Here is a 25,666-nt window from a genome sequence, read left to right on the forward strand (position 1 = left end):
CCTCCTTTAAAGTGCATCAAGAGAGATATTTCAGAAATAGATCCAAGTACATCACCGCCCTCTTCAAAAATCTTCAGTGCTAATAGGGGGAAACAGTCATGCTATTTCCTTTTTCAGAAGACTCCACTAATGTAACATACCTTGTCACTTAGACTAATTTCACTCTCTCCCTCCTAGAGAGGTGGAGTAAACCAATTTCTGGGTGATAGCATTCAGACTACATTTCTTGACTGGGTGGAGCTAATCTACTGAAAGACTATGAACATTAAGAATTTGCTTTCTTCCTTATCTTCCAGGCACCAGTGTGATACAGCACACTATGACCTAGGACATTCTAAGGTCAGAATGTGCACTTTGCAGACTAGAGTTTTCTCTTATCCTGTATCAGTCAGCATGGGTAGGTTTTGCTGCAGTAATAGAAGGCCCCCAAATCTAGTGACTTAAAACCATGAGTATATATTTCTCATGTGTGCTCTATGTCCATGACAGGTAAGCAATAATATAGCTTCATGCCATCTTCACCCCAGGGCCCAGGCTAATGGATTAGAAATAATGGACCACTGATGGTCATCAAGGCAGAGGGAAAGAAAACACAGATACAGTGAACCTTTCACTGGCTCTCAAAGCTTCTGCTCAGACACATGTTCTTCTGCTTAATCCCACTGGACAAACAAGTTGTTTGTTTGTTTGTTTGTTTGTTTTTGGTCACACCTGCATTAAAAAGAGTGGGGTGTTGTATCCTGTCACAGGTGGGGTAACACAGAGAAGGGCACCAAATATGAGTGAACAGTAATGCACAATACCACACCTGCAGCTCTCTGAAAGTCTAGACTGGAGGGTGAAACAGAGAGTATTTGCAAGCCCATTTAGTTCCATACCTTAGCTAAATCGTCTTAGTATTTAGTCATTAAAAAGAAAAGGCTGACATTTTGAGCTGATGCTCAGAACGGGGAAGTTATTTGTCTCACTCTGAAAAGATTGTGAGCCTCACAGTAAGAACTAGAAGCTAAAGCTCTTTCCACTAAATCAGATTGTTTTCTCAAGCTTCATTGCCCATATCTGGCACAAAGTAGGTGTCTAGCACATGCTTGTAGAACTTAATCAAATTTATATGACCCAGTGGTCAATCCTCCCTGAAATGTGTTTTTTCTATTCAATAAACACAGCTTCCACCTGTGTTCTATGGGCTAGGAAACTCCACCACACTCTTAACGCAGAACTTCCACAGTAAATAAATTCCCTATCCTTCATCCAGTCTGTCCAGACACACATTTTGATTCCTATATTGGTGTCATATCACCAGACCCCCAAAACAATAAATGAAAAACAGACAGATGTCTTAGGAACAGGAAAGTCTCCACGTGCCACCCCTCATTCTTGGTTTAATGTTAATCCCATTTCCCTGCTTCTAGGCCAACAATCCTCTCCCTCAAGCCCCAATCCCTTCCCTCTCTGGAAGAAAGACTAGGTATTTCTTGAATTCATTTATTGTGTTTTTCCTTCTCTTCAGTCATCTTCCCTAGTAACATCTTCCATATGTCTGTGAGCCATTGTGTTAAAGAGCTCTGCCCAAAGTCCTTATTTATTCTGAGCGGATTGGAATGGCAGCCTTAAGTCTGGTATTTCCTCACGTTTGACAGCTTGAATTACAGACTTTGGGTACATTTAACGTAATCCATTCATGTGGAATGGCTGTTGTTCCTCTCATAGTAGTTTGAAAATATAAATATTTACAAACCCCTAAGACAAAAGCTCTTACTGACAAGGTCTCTAAAGCAACAGCTCCATGGACAGGAACCTTTCCACTTAGAGTTTTTCACTGACAGAGTCTCAATTCTCCTGGGTCATGTGCACTCCATTTAATGTTAATGGAATCTTAGTGAAATGACTGGAACTTATCTCTCTACATGTCCAAAGGGGGAAGGGAGTAGAACAAGAGTACGGAGGACAGATTTTCTCATCAGGATACAGTCAGATAGAAATGAAGTTCTTGGAATTGAAGAAGAGTGTCTGACCCTCTAGGAATTTCTACTACTTTGTGCCTTCTCTGTTCCAGGAACTATGATAAATTCTTTGCATACTGTAATTTATTGACAACTCATAATCCATTTTATTGATGTAGAAATAAGGCTTTGAGAGGTAATGAGTTCATACAATGTCAAACACCTAGCAAGTAGAGATTCCAGGGGTTTTACTACAGACTTTGTTTCTTCAGCTAGAACTGGAAAGACTAGGAGAGTATTACATGTAAATTGTCTGAATGCAGATAGAAAGGAAACACTGGAAGGATCTACATTTCTGAGCAAATTTGTTAGCTCCACACGACCTACTATAGCCACATCAGATCTCCTCTATTCATGTCAATTTCCTTTACGCTATCAATATCTATAACTCTCTCTCTCTCTAGTCATCCTTTTAAAAGATCTACCCATCTATACTAGTTGGGATTGGTTTCAGCTGTATATGAGGGAAATAAATAATATTTTGAAGTAAGATAAAAGATTACCTCTCCTTCATTTTAAGCACAGTGTGGGGAGGAGATGTGAATTTGGCACAGTGACTTTATGTCTGTGACACAGGATCCTTTTACCTCTACTCCACTACCCTTTCAGTGTGTACCTCATCCTCATTGGACCAAACTGGCTGCTACAGTGGCACACATCAGAATCTTGCTCCAAGTATCAGGAAAGAGAAAAAAAGAGAAGGATACGCAGATTCTCTGTTGAGAAGACTTCCCAGAACTACCTTCTATATACTACTTCAGCTTAGATATCTTTAACCAGAACTTTGTTGCATGATGGCACCTAATTGGACAAGGGAAAAGAGGATGGGAAATTTAATCTTATGGGTGAGTGGTAATGTGCTTCACTGAAAACTGTGGCTCAGTGTTACTGGGAATGGAGTAATGAAAATTAGCCCAGTTGACAAACACTGGGGCCAAAAGTAGAAATCCTAACTCTTGCTCTAGAATTTTTGTCTTGGCTAAAGAGAACTTTAGCAGAATGAATATTGGAAAGAAACTAGAAGTCTTTGACTCACCACATTTCAAGTCCTAGCTTAAGCACCACCACAAGGAGTGAGAAAGTGTGCTTCTGCATCAAATAGACATGGGTTCTACCCTATTTCTCTCTAGATAGATGGTTATGGTTTAGACAGGGATACAGACATAACTGAACTACTTGAAGAGTGGATATGAAACTCCTCTCTCAAACAAGCCCTATCACAATGGACAGTGGATAGTAACAGAGCAGTTTTTGGTTTTGTGTTTGCTTTTTGTAATCTACGTGAGTCAAATAATATAACTGGTACAATATGCTAAACAGAGCTCAGGGTCTTAGAGAACCAAAATTTCAGGGCACAAGACACCACGCAAAGTGTAAATGATAGAGCAAAGCCTGAGTCAATGTTTGCCTTGCTCTAGACCTAAGATTTTATGGAGGCAGAGAAAGAGAAAGAGCCTGCAGATAAACCCTGCATCCAGGGAAGGTAGGAGAGAACATAAGAGTCTTCGGAGAAGGTGAAAGGACTTTGTATTTTTAAAGTGTTCACATAAAGACAGGGTGCAAAAGTGACCTCAGCTGGGGACATGGACTAGCTGTCCAATATCTACGTATGAGGCCAAGGCCAATCAAGGAGACCAGTCCTGAGCCCTGGCAATAGAAGGTCCTGAGGGGCGCTGGACAGGATGAGGGTAGATGGCAAACAATTGAGGAAACGAAGTTTGGCCACATCCTGGAGAATCTGTGGTGAGTGATACATTAACCAGCTTTGGCCTCCCAAAGTTTTAACTGGAGTCATTTCCCATGAATGTGGCCAAGAAAACTGTAAAAGGAAAGAAAAGGGACAAAAACAAAGAAAAACCAAAACCATTCAGTGGGGCCCCACTAGCTTCCAGGACCAGCACAGACAGAATTAAAGCCCATGGGATTTTAACCCTTTCTCTACTTGGATTCTGGTGTTAGACTTGGATTCACATCCTACCCCACTACTTAACTAACCATAGACCCTTGTGGAATTCTTTCATGTTTCTGATCCTCATTTTGGAGATATTTAAAAAAGAATACTTGCTTCGCAGGGTGGTTGTGTGCATTATATGAGATGAGAGTTCCAAAAGATCTTTGCAAGTTGCAAAACATAATATCCATGCGAGTACTTAATGCAAGGGAGATTGATAATGGAATTCTTTGTAATTCTGGTGATTCTGTGTCCAATCACTTTCTGTAGCTTGTCCTCATTCTAATATGGTTTATATTTTGCATTTTTGGTGGTTTCATAACACTAACAAATTCTTTTGCGATAGTAATGTCTTCTTAGCTTAACACTTTGCCTGTTGAATAGCTTATGGGAATAGGGTTGTGACAGTTGGTCAAGGTGACAGCCATTGAGACAAAAACCAGAAATCCTAACATTCTATGCCTTCTGTGTTAGAGAAAAAGGACTTCAGGAGACACTACCAAACCTGACTATAAAATGACAGTTGTTCTACATATGACTGCATACCTTACGAATAATAAAGAGTGCAGATTCAGAAATCCTTATCCTGATTAAAACCTCAGTTTGGAATCAATGAGCATTCCCTATATTAGGGGAACATGATAATGTGTTAATGATGTGAAGACATTAATTTGGTCATGGATGTGGTAAAAAAAAATTCAAAGGCATCATAAACTTCCAAATGAGTCAAAATAACATGTGTTTACATAAGTTCTTCCAATAATTTCCTTAAATGTAACATGGGTTTATGCTGTATCTAGTGACCTGTGATTTACCTAATACTCAACTTCTCTCGTGTGTCACTCTACTCTTGCTCAGAGGAGAATGATGAAAATATAATGGGAAGAAATTATGGAATGGGAAGCCTTGAAATGGAGAGTGGGTGCACGAGGAAAATACTATGGGAACTAAAAGATAAAAATAATACTGGAATTAAGTTTTAAGACTAAGCTGAGTGACCTTGAGAAGGTTATATATACTCTGCAAGCTGTAATTTTCTCATCTGAAAAATGGCGTTCGCAATCCGCAGCTCTCAGTGCTTGTTAGGAGAAGTAAAAATAATAGGGCATAGGAGAAGCACATTGCTCCCCTTGATTCTCTACTTTGCCATATGTTACCTGTGTGACCTTGTGCAAATCTTCTGCATCTCTGTGCCTCAATTTTCTCACCTACAAAAGGGTGAAAATAGAAGCCCCTGTATTATTTGGATGGTGTGAGTACGAAGTATGTTGGTATGTTAATACACATCATTTCTTAGTGCCTGGTACATATTGAGAGCTGAATGAATGAACGGCCATTGATGTCTATGACAGAACCTGACACATACTAAGAGCACAGATAATTGTAAATATTATTATATTTATTCAACAATATTTTCCCTTTTATACTCACAACAAAATGGAAAAAATTAAACCCATTTCATAGATGAAAAGACCAAGATTCAGCATCTGGAATCTACTGGAATTAGGTTATGGGACCATAACCTAAGCTTTTTAAATTCCAAAATTAAGTATCATTCCATATAAAGTATTTCAGAAGTCAGGCAGACCCTCTGGTTTCTCTAGGAACATGCTATTTCCATTAGAGCTTTCTCACCCCGAATTTCAATCCCAAATTGAAAAGGAAAGTTACTGCTTTAAACTGACAGTTCAGAATTCATTCCACTTGTCTAAGTTCTTAAATTTCATATATATGTATATGGAAGTTAAATACATTTTCTTGAATGTGATTTATGAGGACTTTCTGACAAGGTTCAAGAGGATCACTCATAATATACCCTGGACTGCATGCCATAATCTAAACACTGGAAGGAAAGTTTAGGAAAGCAATTCCCCAGTTTCACCACTGGTGAAATCATAGTATCTTATACTTGAAGCACTGGCCTCAATGATTCAACTTTCCTTAGTTTAAATTGACTAAAGTTATTATAAGTTTGTGGCTTATCTGGTTTACATTAAATACCCAAAGAGAAATGAATATATCTATGGCGTCAGTGGAAGAGAGAAAAATGGTGTCAGGCTCCAAGCCCAGGGGAGGTGGCTCTTCTCAAGGAAAGGCTTAAACAGAATTACTTCCTTTCCTCTTCTGGGAGACAGAGACACAAGTCAAGTGACTAGGCAAAGACGGAGAGCAAAATAAGACTAACTCAACTTAAAAGGCTGGCTGATTTTCACGGTCTCTGTTTTTGGAGTACCTTGATTTAATGGTGTTTTGCATCGTCCACAAACATGAGGGTTACTTTCCAGAATATGACACCCTTGCGGCCACAAATATCAGTAGAATCCTACTGCCAACCAAAGCTTTAATGTGCTTCTAAGAATTCTGTGTCAAGATGCTTTGAATGGCAAGTAATAGTAAACTCAAGTCAAACTGGTTTAAACCATAAAGGGGATTTATTGGCTCATGTAATAGAAAAGTCCAGAAATAGCATTACTCTCACAGGAGTATTAATCCATAGGCTCAAAAGAAAATGTTAGAACACAGTTTTTGTCCCTCTTCATTTTTCAGCCTTCCTTACTCAGTGTCAGCTTTATTACTATTTTTTAAACTCACTGTCCCTTTGGTCCCAAGATGACCGTCAGAAGCTCCCAGAGCTTCAGGTTTCCTTATCCGAATCCAGTGGAAAAAAAAAAAAGAGCACGATCCCTACCGTACACCTTATAAATGAAGAGGTTTTCTTGCATAAAACCAATAAAAGAGTATCTTTATCTACTCCTGCCATCTATAATCTCTGAACCAATCCTTTTGAAAAGGGGAACAGGATACACTCATAGGTTTAATCTAATCAGGATTTGTCCACTCCGCTCCCCTCAATAAACTGGGAGTGGAGCTAATCCCATCACATCTTTAAAGCTCAGAAATACAGAGACTGGTACGTTGGATACTGTAGAAGCAACCAACAAGTTTCTTCAACTTCTGAAGTCAAACTATTTTTCCATTCTTACCCTCCACTTTGGATTTTACTTTCCACACACTCATAACTACTTCTAGTTTGGCAAGCACACATTGATCTTCTGTTCATTCTGCTGTCCTCCTTCTCTTCCCATGTTTTCTAAAGGCCCAGTACAAACAGGCCCTCCTCCATGAAGATATTCCATTTTATTCTCTGCTGGGGATTCTCTCTCTCTCATCCTATTTCCAACAACAATTGATATGTCCTGACTTTGTAAGTCTGATAGTTCCCAATGTTGTATTCTATTGTACTCCCTGCGTCTCTTCTGGATGCTGTAAGTTCTCTGAGAAAGAAGACTGTGCTTCCATTGTTATTGATTCCTCTAAGAGTACTGACTGCTTGCTCTGAATATTGCAGGGAAATAAGTCAATGGGTTTTGGAGGTCATTTTCCTGATGACACAGTCTGTATTTCCATTACTATCAATAGCCCCACTCCTGCTTCTATGAAAAGGTGTAAGGGTTTAGCATGCTGGCAATTTGCTTATCTAGTAGCCAATCCCTCACCCTCAGCTAGTTAGTGCAGTGAGCTTGTCAGCTGAAAAGCAAAAATCCAGAGGCTTAGAAAACATTTATTTTTTTTACTTTTAAAAATTATCTCTAATGCAACAGCCTTGGCCCAGAAGTCAATGATTCATGGAGCAGAATAAAGCAACATTTCCTTTTGCTTTTCACTCTCTTCTTTCTCATAATACTACTGTTTAGATGACATGTACCTGAGAGGGGAAAAGAGAGTCTTTTGTGTTTTCAGAAATGAATACTTCATAAACAATGGGACTGTCTACAATGTTGGAGCATAGGATAAGTAAAGGTAGTAGCAGGGGACACACCACAGAGAGCCTTGAGTACCAGACTGAGAACCAAGATTCTTATCCAGGAGGTTAGGTGGGGTCATACACAGGCTTAACCCAACAAGTGACCTGAGCACATTTTTGTTCACCTTGTTGAGAGTCCTACCAATTTTCTTACCACAGGGAAAAGGATTTCTTTTCACTCTCAAATTTTGTTGTTCTTACCTTTGACCACATCACTTACAGATATCCCAAACTTACACACTTAAAATAAAGCTGTGAATTTTCCTCCAGAAACATGGCTCTCCCTCATGTCCTCTTCATCTCAGCAAATGGCTCCACCACTCACCTCGTTTCTCAAACAAAAAACCTGGAGAGACATCTCTGATTCTGCCCTGTCTTTGTCTCTTCATACTGACCTACAAATAACCCCAGTACATTTTATCTCCACATATATCACTGAATCCATCCCTATGTCTCTTTCTCACTGATGGCCAATATCTTAGTCCAGAAACTCCTGGATGGCTATGACCATCATCACGTCAAGATTCCCAGGTCCTTTCTTGTTCACCTTTAATCCATTCTCCACACCAGGTAATAATCTGGCTTCTGACCCATTCTCTCACTTCAGTTTCATCCACTCTTTCTCTTATTCAGCCAGGTCCTTAAGTTTGTCCAGCTTTCCCTCCCTCAGAGCCTTTGGATATTCCATTCACTTGGCTTGAAATGTTTTTTCTTTAACGTCTTCATAAGGCTGCACTTTTTCAGCCTGTGCTAAAATAGTATCTTCTCAGAATGGCCTCCCCTTACTACCCTATCTAAATGGTGAGCTCCTGTTATTCTCTATTTTAATTCCTTGTTCACAGGATTTATCACATATTTGATATGTGTGCTTGTTTATTGTCTTTTTTTTTTTTTTTGTCTTTCTCCCATAAGAATATAAATTCGCAAGGCAAGGGTTGTGCCAGCCTTGTTCTCCATTCTACTCCAGCCCTGAATCCTGTCACATGGCCAGGGCTGGATTAAATACCTACTGAATGGAAGGAATTTCTGTTAATTTCTGCCTGTCTATTGTATTTCATAGGACATTTATTGAGTCTAACCTCCCTTTGAATATGAAAACAGTGGGTAATTTAAACTCCTTTACTATCTAAATAATCAGTCTTTTCTTTAAAAAAAGAATTCTTAAGACTTTGTGGGATTCACGTTTCCTTCACCACCAGGAAACGTCCTTGATGAAATTGATGAGTGCACTTGAGGCATATCTTGAGCAACAGAAGGGTGGATTTGTGAAAATGGCAATCTGTGCCCTTATATGGCAAACCAGACTCTGCCAAACAAAGATTCTCAAATCCACAGAGTCTTTGTGGTCTGAGATATGCCACTGTGATTCACTCAACGACACTGAACGGTGTTCTCCGCGGTACCAGTGCATACACTTGCAGTTCCTTTTCTAGGTCCTTCACTCCGAATTCTTTTCCCTAAGTGGGGGTTTGCCAAGGTCTTAGCCTATACACCCTTTACTTCTATTCTAATTCTATGCTCTATCTCTACAGAAGGAATTGCCCCCATCTCATGTTTCCCAACTATCAACTTTCTCTTGACAAATCTAAAACCCAAATTTCTAATCTCAACCTCACTTTCCAATCAGGTCTATTTTTCCATCAGTCTGCATCATGAGTTCCTAATACAGTTTGCAGATTGGATTCAGATCTGATCCTGACAAATGTAAATCTATCATCCGCACCTCTCAGCCTCAGCTATACAATTTGATCCTTTCTCTCATCAATGCTCTCTTTGTCCACAGCTTTGCGTTTTCACCTTATTAATATCTGCTGTTCATATATAAACACGTGGAAGTGGGGAATGCTTCCCAATCTCATTTTAAGCAGTTGTAAAGATTGTGCCCCGCACAACTCTAGAGGGTGTCATTTATCCTGCAGTCTATGTGAATGTTGCCCTCTGGAGTTGCATCTGAAGTATCTCTGACTCTTTTCTACTTTTTCCATCTTCTGTGCCAAACACAAGGCTTTCTACATTGTGGACACCAAGAAAATGCTGTCGACAGACTATTTTGGCCAATGGTGGTAAGGAGTGAAAAGTGTCAGCGAATATCAGATCCACGCCCTTAATCTTCTCTATTGGATTCCGTGAAACACTTGACAAGCCTCTCTCCTCATGTAGGTTGCTCCATTCTGAAAAGAATGTGTTTTTGTTAAGTGTTGTCAATTTATCTCTTACTTCTTTGCATAATCCTCCCATTATGATGGCATCAAGCTCAATAAGGAAAAGTGAAGCTGAATAGCAGTTATTTCCTGAATAGCCTTGCCCAGAGATTGGTCACGGCGGTTACTCAATCAGAAAACTGGAACATGGGTTGCCTATGCTGAGCACTTAGGTAATACATTTACAGTAGGAACTGGCAGAGGGTGCTTACCCAAAGTCATTCAAGGAAGAAACAGAAACAACCTCTGTGTCCTGTTGCCTAGCCCAGGACCTGGCCTTGGTAAGGACCCTCTAAACACATGCTGAATGAATGAGTTGGAGTCACCTTTGCAATGGTGGGAATGCCCTTGTGTAATTATCCTGTATATAATGTGATTCAGTAGAAGAGATCGGATGGGAGACTAGATACATGACAATGGGTGACTCATAATTTTTAAGGACTTCAGCACTCTTTAGTTACAGTTTATACTCACTTAGATTTTATACACTTAGATTTATGCCTTTTCATAATTGGATTCGTGAAGCTATAGTTACCACAACATTTAAAGCTATCTGTGGTAAAAAAGTATATATCTGTTTGAGTGTTCATCATAACCAATTTTCAAAATAATTTTCATATGCACATAATTTATTATCAACAGATGCATGTTTAATAAATTATCAAAAGAATGAATACAGAAAGTCTTTTTAAAAAAAGTTTTTATCTTCTTTAGTGCTCCTGGTAAAGATTCTGGCACATGATGGATAGTCAATAACTTCATGAGCTAATCAATGAATCAGTGAGTAAACAGGGTATCTCTCATTACTGGTCAGAGTTCCCTGAGGCATTTACATAGAGCCCTCAGGGAACCTAAGATAGTCTTTGAGACACTGTAGCTGTTCTGGATGCCTTGCCAAAGAGGGGGAGATAGGGATACAACCAGTATCTGATAGGTACTGGCCACAGCAATTGCATGTTAAGTTAAGCTCTGAGTTTCCTAAAGGTCAAAGCAGGAGGGGCTGTGCAATGGATTGAGTAGATCTCATTATGTAAAAAACATCAAAAAGTGAGTGTAATGAGGTATATGGATAGATCAAGGAAAGGAGTTCATACTGGAACATCTCCAAGACCTCTTCTAGCTTTGCAGACTGACGCTATGGTTTAGAGTGTGCCCATATCTATAATGAGACCAACTTGAAGCTGCTCTGTGATTCAGGTTTCACTTGAACTGTTACCTTCAGCTTTCCCAGATGGAATCGCCCAAGTTCCCTTAGAAACTCTCAGGGTTTTTCAGTATTGGTCAACCACTTGTCTGCAATCCAGTTATGCTCCCAAACTAGTCTCTTACTATTCCATTTTCTCTCCCACCCCATTTTTTTTCCTCCCTGCCTCCCCTGGATCCTAACAATCTTTTCACCAGCATTTCTGAACATCAACCATCAGATTCCACAACAGGCAACCTGTAGGGCATTAGTGTGTAAAAGTCAATAAGACCTCATCCTTCCTCCAAGGTGTGTTCCAGTCTTTCACACCTGCTGCTAAAATGCCCCAGCTTGTAGACCACGCCTCCCAGGTGTGAGCTGCATGAGAATAGGACAGTGGGTATGTGTTAACTGCTGTACCTCTGTTACTCAGCACAAATGCTGGACACATCAAAAGTATTCAATTCCTATTTCCTGAACAAATAAATCTAAGCTAATATCTTAACCCAGTGCTTCCCCATTTACTCTACAGAACACTACTAGTATGGGAATATAGTCTTAAAAGAATCCATTGGCCTACTGTATTTGAGCAATAGAACATTCTCTCTCCTGCTGAGAGTCACAAATCATTATGAACTTACTAAAGGCTCTGAGAAGTCCTGTAAAAATGAAATATGTTTAACCTGACTTCTGCCAAGTTTATTTGACCACAGAAATTTATGTTTTTAATATCACATCCCATAGAACTAACAATCTGTGGAAAATGCCCTCAGAGTTACTTCCTTTTCAGAAGTGAAGAAAATGACAGGAAGCTGAGTGCACAGATTTGAGGACAGATAGCACTAAACCAGAACAAAGTTGTTCAAGGAGCATCACATCCAGCTTTTTATGTTTTGTTTCCCTTCCAACATGCTGTGTTCCAGTCACTTCCTAAGGACCAGAACGACATCCCTGTTCATTCCTTTGTCACTGCTAATTTTTTTAAAAAGATTTTATTTATTTATTTGACAGAGAGACAGTCAGCAAGAGAGGGAACATAGGCAGGGGGAGTGGGAGAGGAAGAAGCAGGCTCCCAGCGGAGGAGCCTGATGTGGGGCTCGATCCCAGAACGCCAGGATCACACCCTGAGCCGAAGGCAGACACTTCACGGCTGCGCCACCCAGGCGCCCCGTCACTGCTAATTTCTCCTGAAATGGCCACCTTCTCTCTCCCTCATCTTGCTCCCAGCTTCCTCTTGCTGTCTCCTTTCATCACAATAAAAAATCCTGTTCCTAAAGCCTGGGTCAGATACCTCTACTTTTTGAACATCATCCCCAGTAGTTTGCCTTCCACAAGCCCCCCACCCATACCCTGTGTCACCAAGAGGAAATCATTTCTCTTTTATTTGGCAGTTTTTGTATCAATATATTTTTGGCAGTTTTTATATCAATATATGTTTAATAGTCCAATGGCACATATCAACTTACCTCTTTGTATAGGGACTTGTAAATAGGAGCTTGTCAATAAACGTGGATTTTGGATTGAAATCAAAATTTCTTTTTTCCTAGATCTTCCACCTTGTATTCTTCACAATTCCTAGGACAGTTCTCTTCTTATAGTATTACTAAAAATTGAGGGGTTGTACCAAAGTATGACAATAAGCCAGTTTGGAAACTGACCTACACCACTTCCCAAGTTGTTACTAAACATATATATTTAGTGTGATGTGTTTAAGTGTACTATTAATCTGCTCTTATTTAGTAGTTTGCAAATGGCAGGAATAGCAATAGGTCACCTGTCCATTTCATTTAGCACCAAAGTGCTTCCACAATAAAAGGGGACTTGCCATTACTGACCTCTGAGTTTATGGCTTAAAGCTATTATTTGAATATATAATTTATAGGGAGATGCCAACTGTGGAGAGTATATGATATATCTGTTTCAGGTTAAAAATCTTGGCAGATTAAAAATAGCTTTTGTAACTTATAATTTCTTGGTGTCTGTTTATTCTAATTGTTTGCCTAATTTTGGAAGGAAGGAATATTTAAAATGTTCAAAAGCTCAGGTCTGCAAATCCATTCCAACAAAAGACATTTTGGAGAAAGTTTACTATAAATTTAACTTTGAAAATATCTTAGAGAGAAGAAAATTATGTCCCAAAAATGGTATGAATAGTTCTTTCGGTTTTTTAGCTTATGATCCCAGAAGGATTTTGGAACAAGAGGGCACATTTTTCCCCCCAGTTTTAGAGAAAAAAAGCATACTAGTTCTACTAAGCCTTTATTTTCCATCAGTACTTTAAAGTTTACAAACTGTTCTCATTTATCGTCCCAGGAGCCTCAGTGGTTGGCACAGAAGTAAAAATAGCTACCATTTATGAGAGGCGCTATTCTCAGAGATCTGCCTCACAGATCCTTAAGCGGGCCTATAAAATAAATACGATGATTACCATTTTGCAGATGGGAAGAGTGAGGCATGGGGAAGGTAAGCAACTTTCCTAAGGCCACCACACAGCTACAGCTAGTTTGGGGGTGGAGCTGAGGTACAAACCCAGGCAGTCTGGCCCCAAACATTGTGTTCTTAACCAGGGTACTAGACTGTCTCCTGTGACCACAGCAATGCCCACTCTTCATGACCTGCACGAAGAAAGATACGTTGACCACAAACACGACAGAGTAGCCTCTTGACAGGCAGAGAGCAGTGCAGAGGGTCAAATCCCTAATAGTTCAGACACTTCTGGGACCTCTTAGCCTAGCTGAATGGGGCTTCCACTGTGGACACAGCACACCAAATCATGTGTCTTAAGGAGCTGTTTTTTGAGTGCAGGTGGCCCTAGAAATTCCATCTGTAGATCTATAAACAGGAAAGCCTGGAAAACCAAACAGCTTACCCAAGGCCACTGAGCTCCTAGATGAGAGGGCTGGGACTGGAAAGTAGTCTGTAGATCCCCAAGCCTGTTGTACTCCCCACTACTCCTTCTCTATGGCTGGCTCTTCTGGCTTCCAGCTGTCACTTGACTGTGAACAAGTCCTCACTGCCCCTGACTAGGCTTGATCCCTGCCCACCTCCCAGTTTTCTCATCAGAAAATTGGGGAGAGCCAAACCCCCTCTGCTGAGTGGGTTTGGAGAATTAATGATGCAGAAAAGATGATGTCAGATAACACTATGAAAACATATACAAAGCAGCATATTTTTCCAGAATCCTGGTGGCATTCTATGTTCCCTGGAAGCAGATTTTTTGTATTACTGAACTATTCATCGGATGGAGATAGACAGCTATACATATATGTCCCCCAGCATTTCCTCTAATCTTCCACTTACATTCTTCTTCAACTTTACCTCTATATTCCTAAGAAGAACAGTGAAATACACACACCCTACCTTTGAAAGTTTCCCAGGCTAGAACCAGAGACAGCTGGCCACAAAAACAATCTGAGACAGGTTACTAGGAGAATAACTGAAAAAGTACAGTGTGAAGAGAAAAAGAATGATGAATTTTCACCTACAAATTTGGGGATGGTTTCAAGAAAGAGGTAGCACTTTCATGGGCATGAGAGGTCGAACTTCAGCAGGCTGAGACAGATGAGGGCAAAGGACATCCATTCCAGGTGGAAGAGGGTCTGTGGACAAAGGGCAGTGAGAACTGCCAGGCATATTCAGTGAATAAATATTAATTTAATGAAAAGACACTGAGGCTTGCTGTAGTGTCCAGTGAAAATGAAGTCAGAAGACAACTTTGGGAAGCCCTGCACTCCAGATTTAGACATGAGGGCTACCGTTCAGAGGCAGGGGTTGAGGACAGAGCAGACTTGTTCTTTTGAGCACAGCAAGCAACTCAGAGGAGGAAAAGCGCTGTGCAGGAGGCAGTTGAGGCAGACTTGGGCAGGGAGACCAGGTGCGTAAGATTACATGCAAGTAAATGTGTGCAAGACTAAGGCCAAGGCAGTGGGCTTGGGAAAGAGCAATAGGATGAGTGGGTCTGACTTTCAGGACACCCTGCATGGATGAATAACAGTAGGGTAAGTCTCTTACCTGTAAGAAGGGCTCAATAAATGGACTCCGGTGCGTGTGTGTGTGTGTGTGTAAGAGACAAAAAGGGGGTGATAGCTTGCAGTTCATTTTGTCATTAACAACCATTTCACGGGAAAGATCTGAATGCTTCAGAGCATCATCAATTATTCACCTGGTTTCTGGCAACCTTTCAAAACATCTTATAGGTTTGCGTATTATTTACTCCTTTGCCCTAATGCATTTCTCCTCTGTTATCCCTACCTCAACCCTGAAATGAAACAAAACTAATTAATTTTATAGCATGTAGAAAAATAAAGTCCAGAGGAACGTTCTTCATTTCCTGGAGGGCAATGACTCTCAACTGCCTGAAGAAATGGAAAATGATTTTTACCATCTTAGGGAGAAGAAAAACAGCAATTTCCAATTAAGCTGTTTGCTCTCTGTGTTCAAAAGGAGGAATGAACTGGTTTGGACCTCTTTCTATAAAACAGAATTAAAATGACGGTACAAGGTAGAGGACATGAAAAGAATGATGCAAAATTATGAGTAACACAGGACATAAATAAGGTGGCCAGAATAGTGCTTGGCACCATGTGCTAGGGTTTTGCTGTTTTTGTCACCCCGAGATTCTAATTGTGAATTTGCTGCTTCTGTGAGTCTGAGGAAATCAGACAGATAATCACACTGAATTACAGGCACAGCAAAATACTCCCTCAGGATTCTGGCGAAAGATCTTATGACCGCTTTTTTCTAACTTCAGGGACCTAGTTGCATGAATGAAGCATCTATTCTTTTTTCTTTTTCTTTTTCTTTTTTTTTTTTTTTGAAAAAAAATTAGGCTTACAAAAAAGTTGAAAAAATAGTACAAAATGTTCCTGTATACCTTTTAGCAGACTTTTCCAGAAGCCAACATCTTACATAACCTTGGAGCAATGAGTAAAACTATGAAATTAACATGGCTGCAATTCTATTAATGGACCTACAGACGGTATATGACCGATGTCCTTTCTCAGGCACAGGATCCAATCCTGGATTACATGTTACTTTCGGTTGTTGTGTCTCCTTAGTGTCCCCCAATCCAGGACAAGTCCTCAGGATTTTTTGTTTTGTTTTGTTTTTTAGACAGGTCAGTTGTTCAGTAGCATGTCCATCATCTGCTGTTCCTTCATACTTAAATTCAGATGATGCATTCTTGTCAAAAACATCATAAAAGTGACGCTGTGTCCATCTCATTGCATCCTATTAGGAAGTAAATGGTGTCCACACATTTCATTGCTAGCCATTTGAATTTGATTGTTGCTCAGTCATTTCTGCTGGTTTACCACTGTAAAGCCACTATTTTCTCCCATGTGTTTGCTAAGTACCTTGTGGGAAGATACTCTGAGACTACACAAACATCCTGGTTCTCACCATACCTTCTCCCGCAGATCTTACTTCTTATTGATTAGCCCTGCCTCAAAAACTACTGTTGTGTTCGCCAAGTGATGACGTGCGTCTCGGCTTCTTCGTTTATTCATCGGAACTCTACTAAAGAAAGAGCCTCCCTTCCCTTCCACTCAGTAATTTATTAAATTACTTGTTTGAATCAGCATAGAACAATAAACACTTTCTTTATTTTGTGGGTTCCAATCCATTAGCATCATTTTAAAATTTTACCGTCTGTCATGAAATTAGCCATTGGAAGCTCCTTCCAGTTGGCTCTTATATCCTTTTTCCATGCCCTTATCATTTCTGAAGGATTCTCTTATTTTCCAGAGCCATAAGCTGTCCCAGGCTCACCTTGTATACGCCCTGTCCTAATCCTAGAATCATTCATTTTCCCAAAGAGTCTGTGTTCATCTTATCAAAGAACGGCATTTAGAAACTGTTTTTGGCCTCCAGGTGTGCTCACTGTGAGTTTGGTATCATTGCTTCCAGGACTTCTCAGCAGACAGAGCTAGAAAATATAAGTATGCATACATATACATACATTTATCTATTTCTACATCTATCTACCTATATATATACACACATACATATGTATGCATGGGTGTATTACTGGGTCCATGGAAACAACTTTGCCAACTGGAGTACAGCACTGTGCACAGCTCCTTTTGTCATCTGATTTATAATTTATAGTCCAAATAATGTTTTTGCAAAATTACTTAGGTTAGTCCTCATCTTCCTCAAGTCCTTCGGTGTGATGTTAGTTATTTGTTTGTTTGTTTATTTATTTTTTTATTTATTTTTAAGTAGGCTCCATGCCCAATGTGGGGCATGCTCTATTGACTGAGTCAGTCAGGCACCTGATTTTATTTATTTATTTATCTATTTATTTATTTATTTAGATTTTTATTTATTTGTGAGAGAGAGAGAACACTGGAGCAGGGAGGGACAGAGAGGAAGGAAGAAAGAATCTGGAGCAGACTCCGCATTAAGCGTGGAGCCTGATGTGGGGTTTGATCCCAAGACCATGAGATCATGACCTGAGCCGAAACCCAGAGTGAGATGCTTAACTAATTGAGCCACCCAGGGGCCCCTGATACTATTTATTTTTAATGCAGTTGATTTGTTCCTGTTTGTATTCCACTCGAGATTTATCTCCCTCCCAAATCGTGGTTGTTATGTATGCATGTATTTCCTATGTGATTCACTATCATTGCTCTAAAAGTCACAACTTCACAAACAGGTAGACTCAAAAAAGGTCACTCCACCTTCATTCCTTCCAGTCCATTCCCATTCTCGCATTCTTCCCTACCCACCCTGTAGGCAGTTAATCTCATTAGTGTCTGGTTTACTCTTTTCCTGTATTTCTTTTTTGAACAAATGTGCAGATATACGTGTGTTAATTTAAGCCACCTTCTCTGTTACATGAAGGATTGTGCACTAGAGATGTTAAGAGAACAAACAGACAGTGGACTCTGGGAAACAAGCTGAGGGCTTCAGAGGGCAGGGGGGTGGGGGATTGGGACAGGCCGGTGATGGGTATTAAGGAAGGCAGGTATTTCATGGGGCACTGGGTGTTAGACGCAAGTCATGAATCATGGAACATTACATCAAAAACTGGGGATGTACTGTATGGTGACTAACATAACATAATAAAAAATTATTATTAAAAAAAACAACAAACAGAAGAACAAAACCCCTATTTTTAATGCTTCCACATACTGAATAACTTGGAAATACAGAACTGGAGAACAGGAGTAGACCGTTACTGAAGCTCCATAAACACCGGGTTGTGAGAACAAAGGGCAATAGCTAAAAAATACAATTACTCCAATATCAGCCTACACCCCTCCTGACAGCATATACAGCAAAGTTTTTATTTGTTCTTCAATGCTCAAGAATCCAGAAAAGTTGGAATACAGAACCAACTTCTACAAAATTTTAACTATTAACTTGCCTACGAATGATCCTTTGTAAGTTTTTTGGATGCATTATTTTACTGGGCACCCCCATTATCCTGTGAGGCAGCTGCAAGAGGTTTTCTCACCTCCATTTTACAGATGGAGATACTGAGGTTCAGTTACTTACAGATTTGTATACCTTCTTCACCAGATGGTGAGGCCCCTGGAAAGCAGTGTATTGTGCCTTATTTACCCCTCTGATGCCCAGCAGAGCTTCCTGGTGCATCTGGAGTGACAAGGAAACACTGACTGGACAAGCTTAAATGGTAAATCCAAGACAAACACCCCAGTCAGTGGTCAGGAATCCTAAATGTATTTAGTGAGCCACAAGCACTGGGCATTCAACAAGGATTCGACATTTACTATACGCTTGGCACTGGGCATACAAAGATGAATAAGGAAAGGGCCATGTTCTCAAGGAATTCACCATCAGTAAAGATAGATGAATAAACAGGTAATTAGAATATGATGAGCATGCCATGGTGCAGACAATTGTTATGGTACTCAGAAAGTACTTTTGAGTAAATATGGTCCTTCAGGATCTCGGGATAACGAAGAGTGCAAGACAGACACCTTTAGGGATAAGCCCTTTTACTTGGGGCCTGGAATTTCTCCTGATCCCTCTTCTCCCACTGCATTTCCCCCATTCTTCCCTGTATAACTCATTCTTTGTTTCCTCCTTGAAGATGTACCTAATTCTGTCAGATTTGAGGATCCCCATTAGGAGTTTGCTATTATCCTGTATTTTCTGACACAATATTTTTTACACTGCATAAATGCTGGAAGTAAAAGGCTGCACTATCCTCTGCCCTCCTGGAACATTGTCTGGTGGAGAAACATGGACTAAGTTACTGAAGTCTCGGTTTTCCTGCTAAGGCAGAATGGAGTAGACATTAGGTGAGCCAAGGTCAATTGCCCTGTTTGGAATCTGACCTTTTCTCCTCCCAGCCATGCGACTGTGGACAACTTGCTTTAACCTTTCTAAGTGTTACTTCTTCTTCTGGAATTTAAGAATAAAGACGATACTCCAAGGCGGTGGTTAAAATTAAGTTGATTGTTATAATAAATATATAAAGTGCTCGTAAATGTCTCACACTTAACCTGTTAGTTAAGAAAGTTTCTATTATTATTCTCTCCTTTACCAAACTACTAGCTGATAGCTCACTGTGATGTCTCCTCTGCCCCAAGCACCCTGATGTGAACCAGTGGTCAGGACAAGCACTCCAAGAACTGCCACATCTGACCCATGAATCTTTTCACCTGGTGGTCCCCAATTTCACTTCTAGATTTTGGTTCTATGTCTGTCTGCTACCTCTCCCCAGAAAGTCTGATTCCAATATTCTGCTTAAGTCATCTCTATTCCATTATCTTGGTCATGAGGCCAGTGAAAATGTAGACTTAATGAGCTTGGAGCATCCTTTGGATTTGTTAGCAACCGTCTAACAAAAAAGCGGACTACTAACCACCAAAAGGACTACAAATGCAAATCCATACATCTCAGATCCGTAGGATATCAGGGTGGGAAGGAATGTGGGGAGAAGACCTCATTTTTCAGATGGAAAAAGCTGAGGTCATAAAGCAATTCAGTAATATTACCAAGATTAGAACTCAATCTGCTCTCTCCAAAGATTGAATTCTTTCCGACCCATAAATAGGCACATGAAAAGAACAAATCGGGTCACTAAATCTACCCTTTTCAGACAAATTAGTCCAAATTCTCTCCTAGTATATAGATATGGAAATCCTTGGGAAATCTAAGCCAAATGTGATTACTCTTTGGGGACCTATCTCTGAGGACTGGGAAATTAAATAAAGAAAATTTAGAAAATTTCAGTGCTATGGACTGAATTGTATCTCCCTCCTACCTGCTCAAATTTATGTGTTGAAGCCCTATCCTCCAATGTGATTATATCTGGAGATATGGTGTTTTAGGATGTAATTAAGGTTAAATAAGGTCATAAAGGTAGAGTTCTACTCTAATAGGACTGTGGCCTTTCAAGAAGAGAAAGAGAACCTTCTCTCTGTGTGTCTTTCTCTCCCTATCACGTGACGACACAATGAGAAGGTGGCCATCAGCAAGCCAGGAAGAGAGCTCTTACCATGAGAACCTGACCATGTTGGTACCCTGATCTTCAGCTTCCAGCATCCAGAAATGTGATAAAATTGATTTGTGTTATTTAAGTCACCTCATCCATGGTATTTTGTTACGGCAGCCCAAGCTGACTAACATACCCAGAACGACATCCCATCTGCAATATCTTTTTAAGTCTTTAACAAATATAACTTAGGGTTTATTTCTGGGGAATAGGGCATGAATTTGAAATTACATTTTTCCCAAGTGCTCTCCAATTTGCTAGAATTAATACCAATGAATCTACAATGCTAATCCTAGGGGAGAGGTGGAAGAGGGAAGGAGAGACTCGAAATAATATTGTGCTCACACTGAAAGGGTCAGTGCTTGAAATGACAATCATCAGATTTGGGGAGACAAGAGGCAATGATGGAGAGCCCTTCTTATATTTCAGCAGCAAATGGGCATGTCTCCCCTCCTATACTCCCACCGGTACAGAACTGCTCCCAGCGGGACACTGGGATTCCTCACTCTAGTCTAATTTTAAGTGAATCAAATGAGGTGGCACTCTGCCACATCCCTCTGGAAACTATTTGAAAATCGAGCAGATCTCATCTTCTGAAAATGTTCCCTGAGTAATGGAAACATGAGGAAGGGGAATATACTACAGACCCCGGATGCATTTTTCAACCACAGTGGAATGCAATATGCCAGACACACTTTTATAGTGGTCAGGATGGACGTGGGAAAGATTTGGGGGAATAGAACAATAAGCTTGCCTGTCGTCTTAAATCACTTTCACCACTAGATACTCTCGAGGATTAAATGACACAGTGCTAGGCACGCTGGGAGGGGCTCAATCCCATTTCAATCCAAGACACGTGGATATCATTGCACGGCAGCTACCATCTAGGTAACAGACTAGGGTTTTCTGCTTTTCATACAGATATTACAGGGTGAGAAGAGATGAGTTTGGTTAGCAGTCATTCTACCTACCAATTCACATAGACTTATAGCCTAGATGTCGGGCAGGGCCTCTTTGAATCTTGAAATTTTGATTATATTTATTTCAGCCCCTGGATTTATATTCCAATCCAAAGCCAATTCCAAGATTTCGGTGAGTTCCTAGCAAGATTTTGTTCTCAGTATCATCTCTGGTCTCCTGCCTTCAGTGTCTTTCTGTGCTTCCTTGTTCTACATCTTGCTAACACAACTGCTTTTATTTAGCCAAAAGCCCCATTACGTAAGTCCCTCCCAAGTTTGGTACTTAACCTCGGGGAAAGACAAAGATGTATTTGAAAGGTAGCAAAGTCTCTCGCTCTCTCTCACTCAAATAAATAAATAAATCTTAAAAGAAAATGGGGCACTTGGGTGGCACAGTCAGTTAAGCGGCTGACTCTTGGTTTTGGCTCAGGTTGTGATTTCAAGGTCGTGAGATCGAGCCCTGCCTGTGTCAGACTCTGAGCTCAGCGCAGAGTCTGCCGAAGATTCTCTCTCCCTCTCCCTGACCCCCTCCCCACCTTAAATAAATAAATAAATAAGTAACAGTAGGGGGAATGAACCATGAGAGACTACGGGCTCTGGGAAACAAACTGAGGGCTTCAGAGGGGAGGAGGGTGGGAGACTGGGGTAGGCCGGTGATGGGTATTAAGGAGGGCACGTATTGCATGGTGCACTGGGTGTTATATGCAAGTAACGAATACTGGAACATTACATCAAAAACTAGGGATGTACTGTACGGTGACTAACATAACATAATAAAAAATTATTATAAAAAATCTAAAAAAAAAAAGTAACAAAGCAAATGATTTCCAAAGGTAATACTAGTTTACGGTTTGCTAAACGTATTTTTAGTTGTTCCACCACTAGATGTTTTACCTAACCGTTTACTCTGTAGTCTCTGCCAATTTTGATTTTGTTTCCTCCTGTCTCTAACTCCAGCCCCATAAGCAACCCCCAGCGCTTATTTTCAGAGTGAAATAAAATTTATCCTGATTAAATACAGTGTACTGAGGGATCATCTGTCACCACAACTCTGAAGCTGGAGCGAGATTCCTGAGCTGGGATGCAGGCAGGGCATGTTGCTTACATACTGAGCAAATGACTCACAGCATCATAGAAGCTCTGGGTTGGAAGGCATCAGAAATGTCATCTTATCTACCTCACCTCCTCCATACAGAGACGGTAGTAATATCCTCTACATTATCTACCATGTATCCATCACTTGAACATCTCCAGAAGGAGGAAGTGCCAGGCATTTCATGAGGACTCATCATATACCTAAAACCAGCCTTTCAATGTTACTAATTTGATTCCAGAAACCACCCCATTAGGCCATTTTTATTATCTATACCTTATAGGTGAGAAAATTGATCCTAAGAGAGAGGAGGAGATATTTTGCCCAAAGTTCAGGGCAAATCAATTGTAGAACTGCTATTCAACCCAGACATGTTTGTCTCCAGTCTGTCTATAGCGCCATAGGTAGGGGCACAGATTCTGGTATCGAGTTGGAATTGACTTTGGATCCTGAGTCTTCACTTTTTAATTGTATAGCCCTGACCTCACAGCTTGTTTCCTCACTGAAATAATAAAATAAGATAAATAAAATAAAATAAAATAAATAAAATAAAAATAGTACCAAACTCTGAAACTCAGGATAACTGAGTTTGTCTTTGTGAAGTGTTTTCCATGGTACCTGACATAGTAAGTGCTCAGTAAATGATATGTGTTGTTAATAATATTATAGCAATTTATTCCTCTGGGCCACAGTTTGCTCATTAATGAATGATCATACCTGGACTAGAAGTTCCCACTCTTTCCAGCTCTGATAGTCTATGGTTGTATGCTCAACACTCCATAACTGCCATGTAGGCTTTTTTTTTTTTTTTCATCTACACCCTTCATTCACTTGGGGAACTCATGATAGGAGCAGCTCTTTTCTTCTCTCTCTCTCTCCCACTTTTTTTAATACCTCCCCATAGCAATATAGACAAAGTCAGTTATTACACTACCTCGAAGACAGCCCAAGCTTTATGAAAACAAACAGAGGCTTTAGAGTGTTCAACTAATCAGTATTTCTGCCAGTCCTGTCTTGCATGGGATAGGTGTTCCTAATCAGGGGGAGTGACAGCCACATCCGTTCAGTGGGCAAGAAAAGAAAGTTCCATCCGGTGCCTTTCATTTATTCACCACCAAGAAGAGAATCCCAGTCAAAAGAAAAACAATTCTGCCTCTAATTGCAGCTAATTATCCATCAGCAGAAAGGCACATGATGGAGGTGCCTGCCTAGTGTCCAAAAGCAGAGCAGATGTTTTCAATTGTTCCCTCCTTTGTAATTCTACCCTGAAAATAAGAATTTAAAACCTGGGAAATAATAAGAATACATGAACCTCACAAAGGGACATACATAGCAGAAGAAGACAAACAGCATAGATAAGAGAGTGAATGTATTTGGAGTCATCACATGGGAGTATTTAGGAATTATTTTTCCAATTAGATCACACCCCAGGGACACAATTGCACCTCTAAATACCCTGTAATTGAGGGGAAAATATGGCAGGTTCTGCTAAATGTATTTTTTTTAATAACAGAAAATAGCAGGATTTCTTTAGGATGCCGGGATTGACCACTGGGCCAATACCTCTCTGAGAAGCTCTGGTACTCTAACACATTTGGCGTGAAAGAAGAAAATATTGATAAATCTCAGATGATAGAGGAGTTTATCAACAGTGCCATATGTTAAGCTTTAGTAGAGGTCTAAAAGATTTCTGAAGATAAGTAGGAATCACCAAATGTGTAAGAGCTAGAAAGAACCTGAAAATTTGAGTGATCAAGTAAACCCAACATATCCATTTTACAGATCGGGAGACGGAGAGATGGAGAAACGAACTTGCTTAAGATCAGAGAGTGAGTCAAGACAAAAATAGAAACCATGCCCTGAAATTTAGGGAAACCTGAAATATATGGGTAGATAATCATATTTATTTGTCTCCCAAATAACCGAATGTGTTACTTTGAAGAGTGATCAACACAATTTAAGTTAGCAAGTTTCAAGCTTGTACAGTGAGTGATCAGTACACCAAAGAAAGGGGATGCTGATTCAAGGCTATAATATCATCTTTTCCTTTCTCTAACCTTGCTCTGGCATAACATTAAGAAAACAATCAGCAACAAAACGAGTCTTATGTCAGATAGGAATCAGCACCTTTGAAAAAAAATGCCAATAGGGAAAAGTAAAACACTAAATGAAATGTTTACATTTACTTCTTGAAAGAAGGTAATCTGTAGCCTCATGAGAGGAAGTGCTCACATAATAATAAACTGCAATTTGAAAATTGCTCCAAATCATTCAGAATGTCTATTTGACATCATAGAATCCCACCCTTTAGGAGGGCCTTGGATGCTACCTGGAGCTGTCCCATCTGATACAGCATCCCGTCCCACTGTAGAGCTCATGAGCAACAACTCAGCTTTATTTTGAGGCCTCCGTTGAAACAAAACAACTAGAATCCAACACATGTAACTGACAGAGCATTCTTCCTTATTTTCAGCCAGAGTTGGCCTCTCTGGAATAATACTTCTTGGTCATTGTTGGGCCTTCAGTGACCTTGAAAATCAAGTCTAGCTCAACAATTGCCCTTTAGATGATGGAGACCAAAGGTCATGTGCTTCCTAAGTCTTCATGTTTCCAAACCACAGCCTAGTCCTTTCCATTTGGAAATTCTACAGTCTTTGGTGCTATCATGGCTAATTTTATGTGTCAACTTGGCTAGGCTATGGTACCTATTCGTTCAGTCAACACCAGTCTGGATATGAATATCCATGAAGGTATTTTTTAGATGTAGTTAACATTTAAATTACTAGACTTTCAATAAAGTAAATTATTCTCTATAAGGGGAGGGGGGGCTCATCCAATCAATTGAAGGCCTTAAGAATAAAGACTGAGATTTTCCAAAAAAGGAATTATCCTCAAGACTGCAACATAGAAATCCTGCCTCAATTTCCAGCTTGCTGTTCTGCAAAATTTGAACTCAAGACTGCAACATCAATATCAATTCTTACCTGTACTTCAAGTCT

Source organism: Ursus americanus, chromosome 18 (genome assembly GCF_024610735.1).
Source record: "Ursus americanus isolate L20-20 chromosome 18, mUrsAme1.1.p, whole genome shotgun sequence".
Classification (NCBI taxonomy): Eukaryota; Metazoa; Chordata; class Mammalia; order Carnivora; family Ursidae; genus Ursus; species Ursus americanus.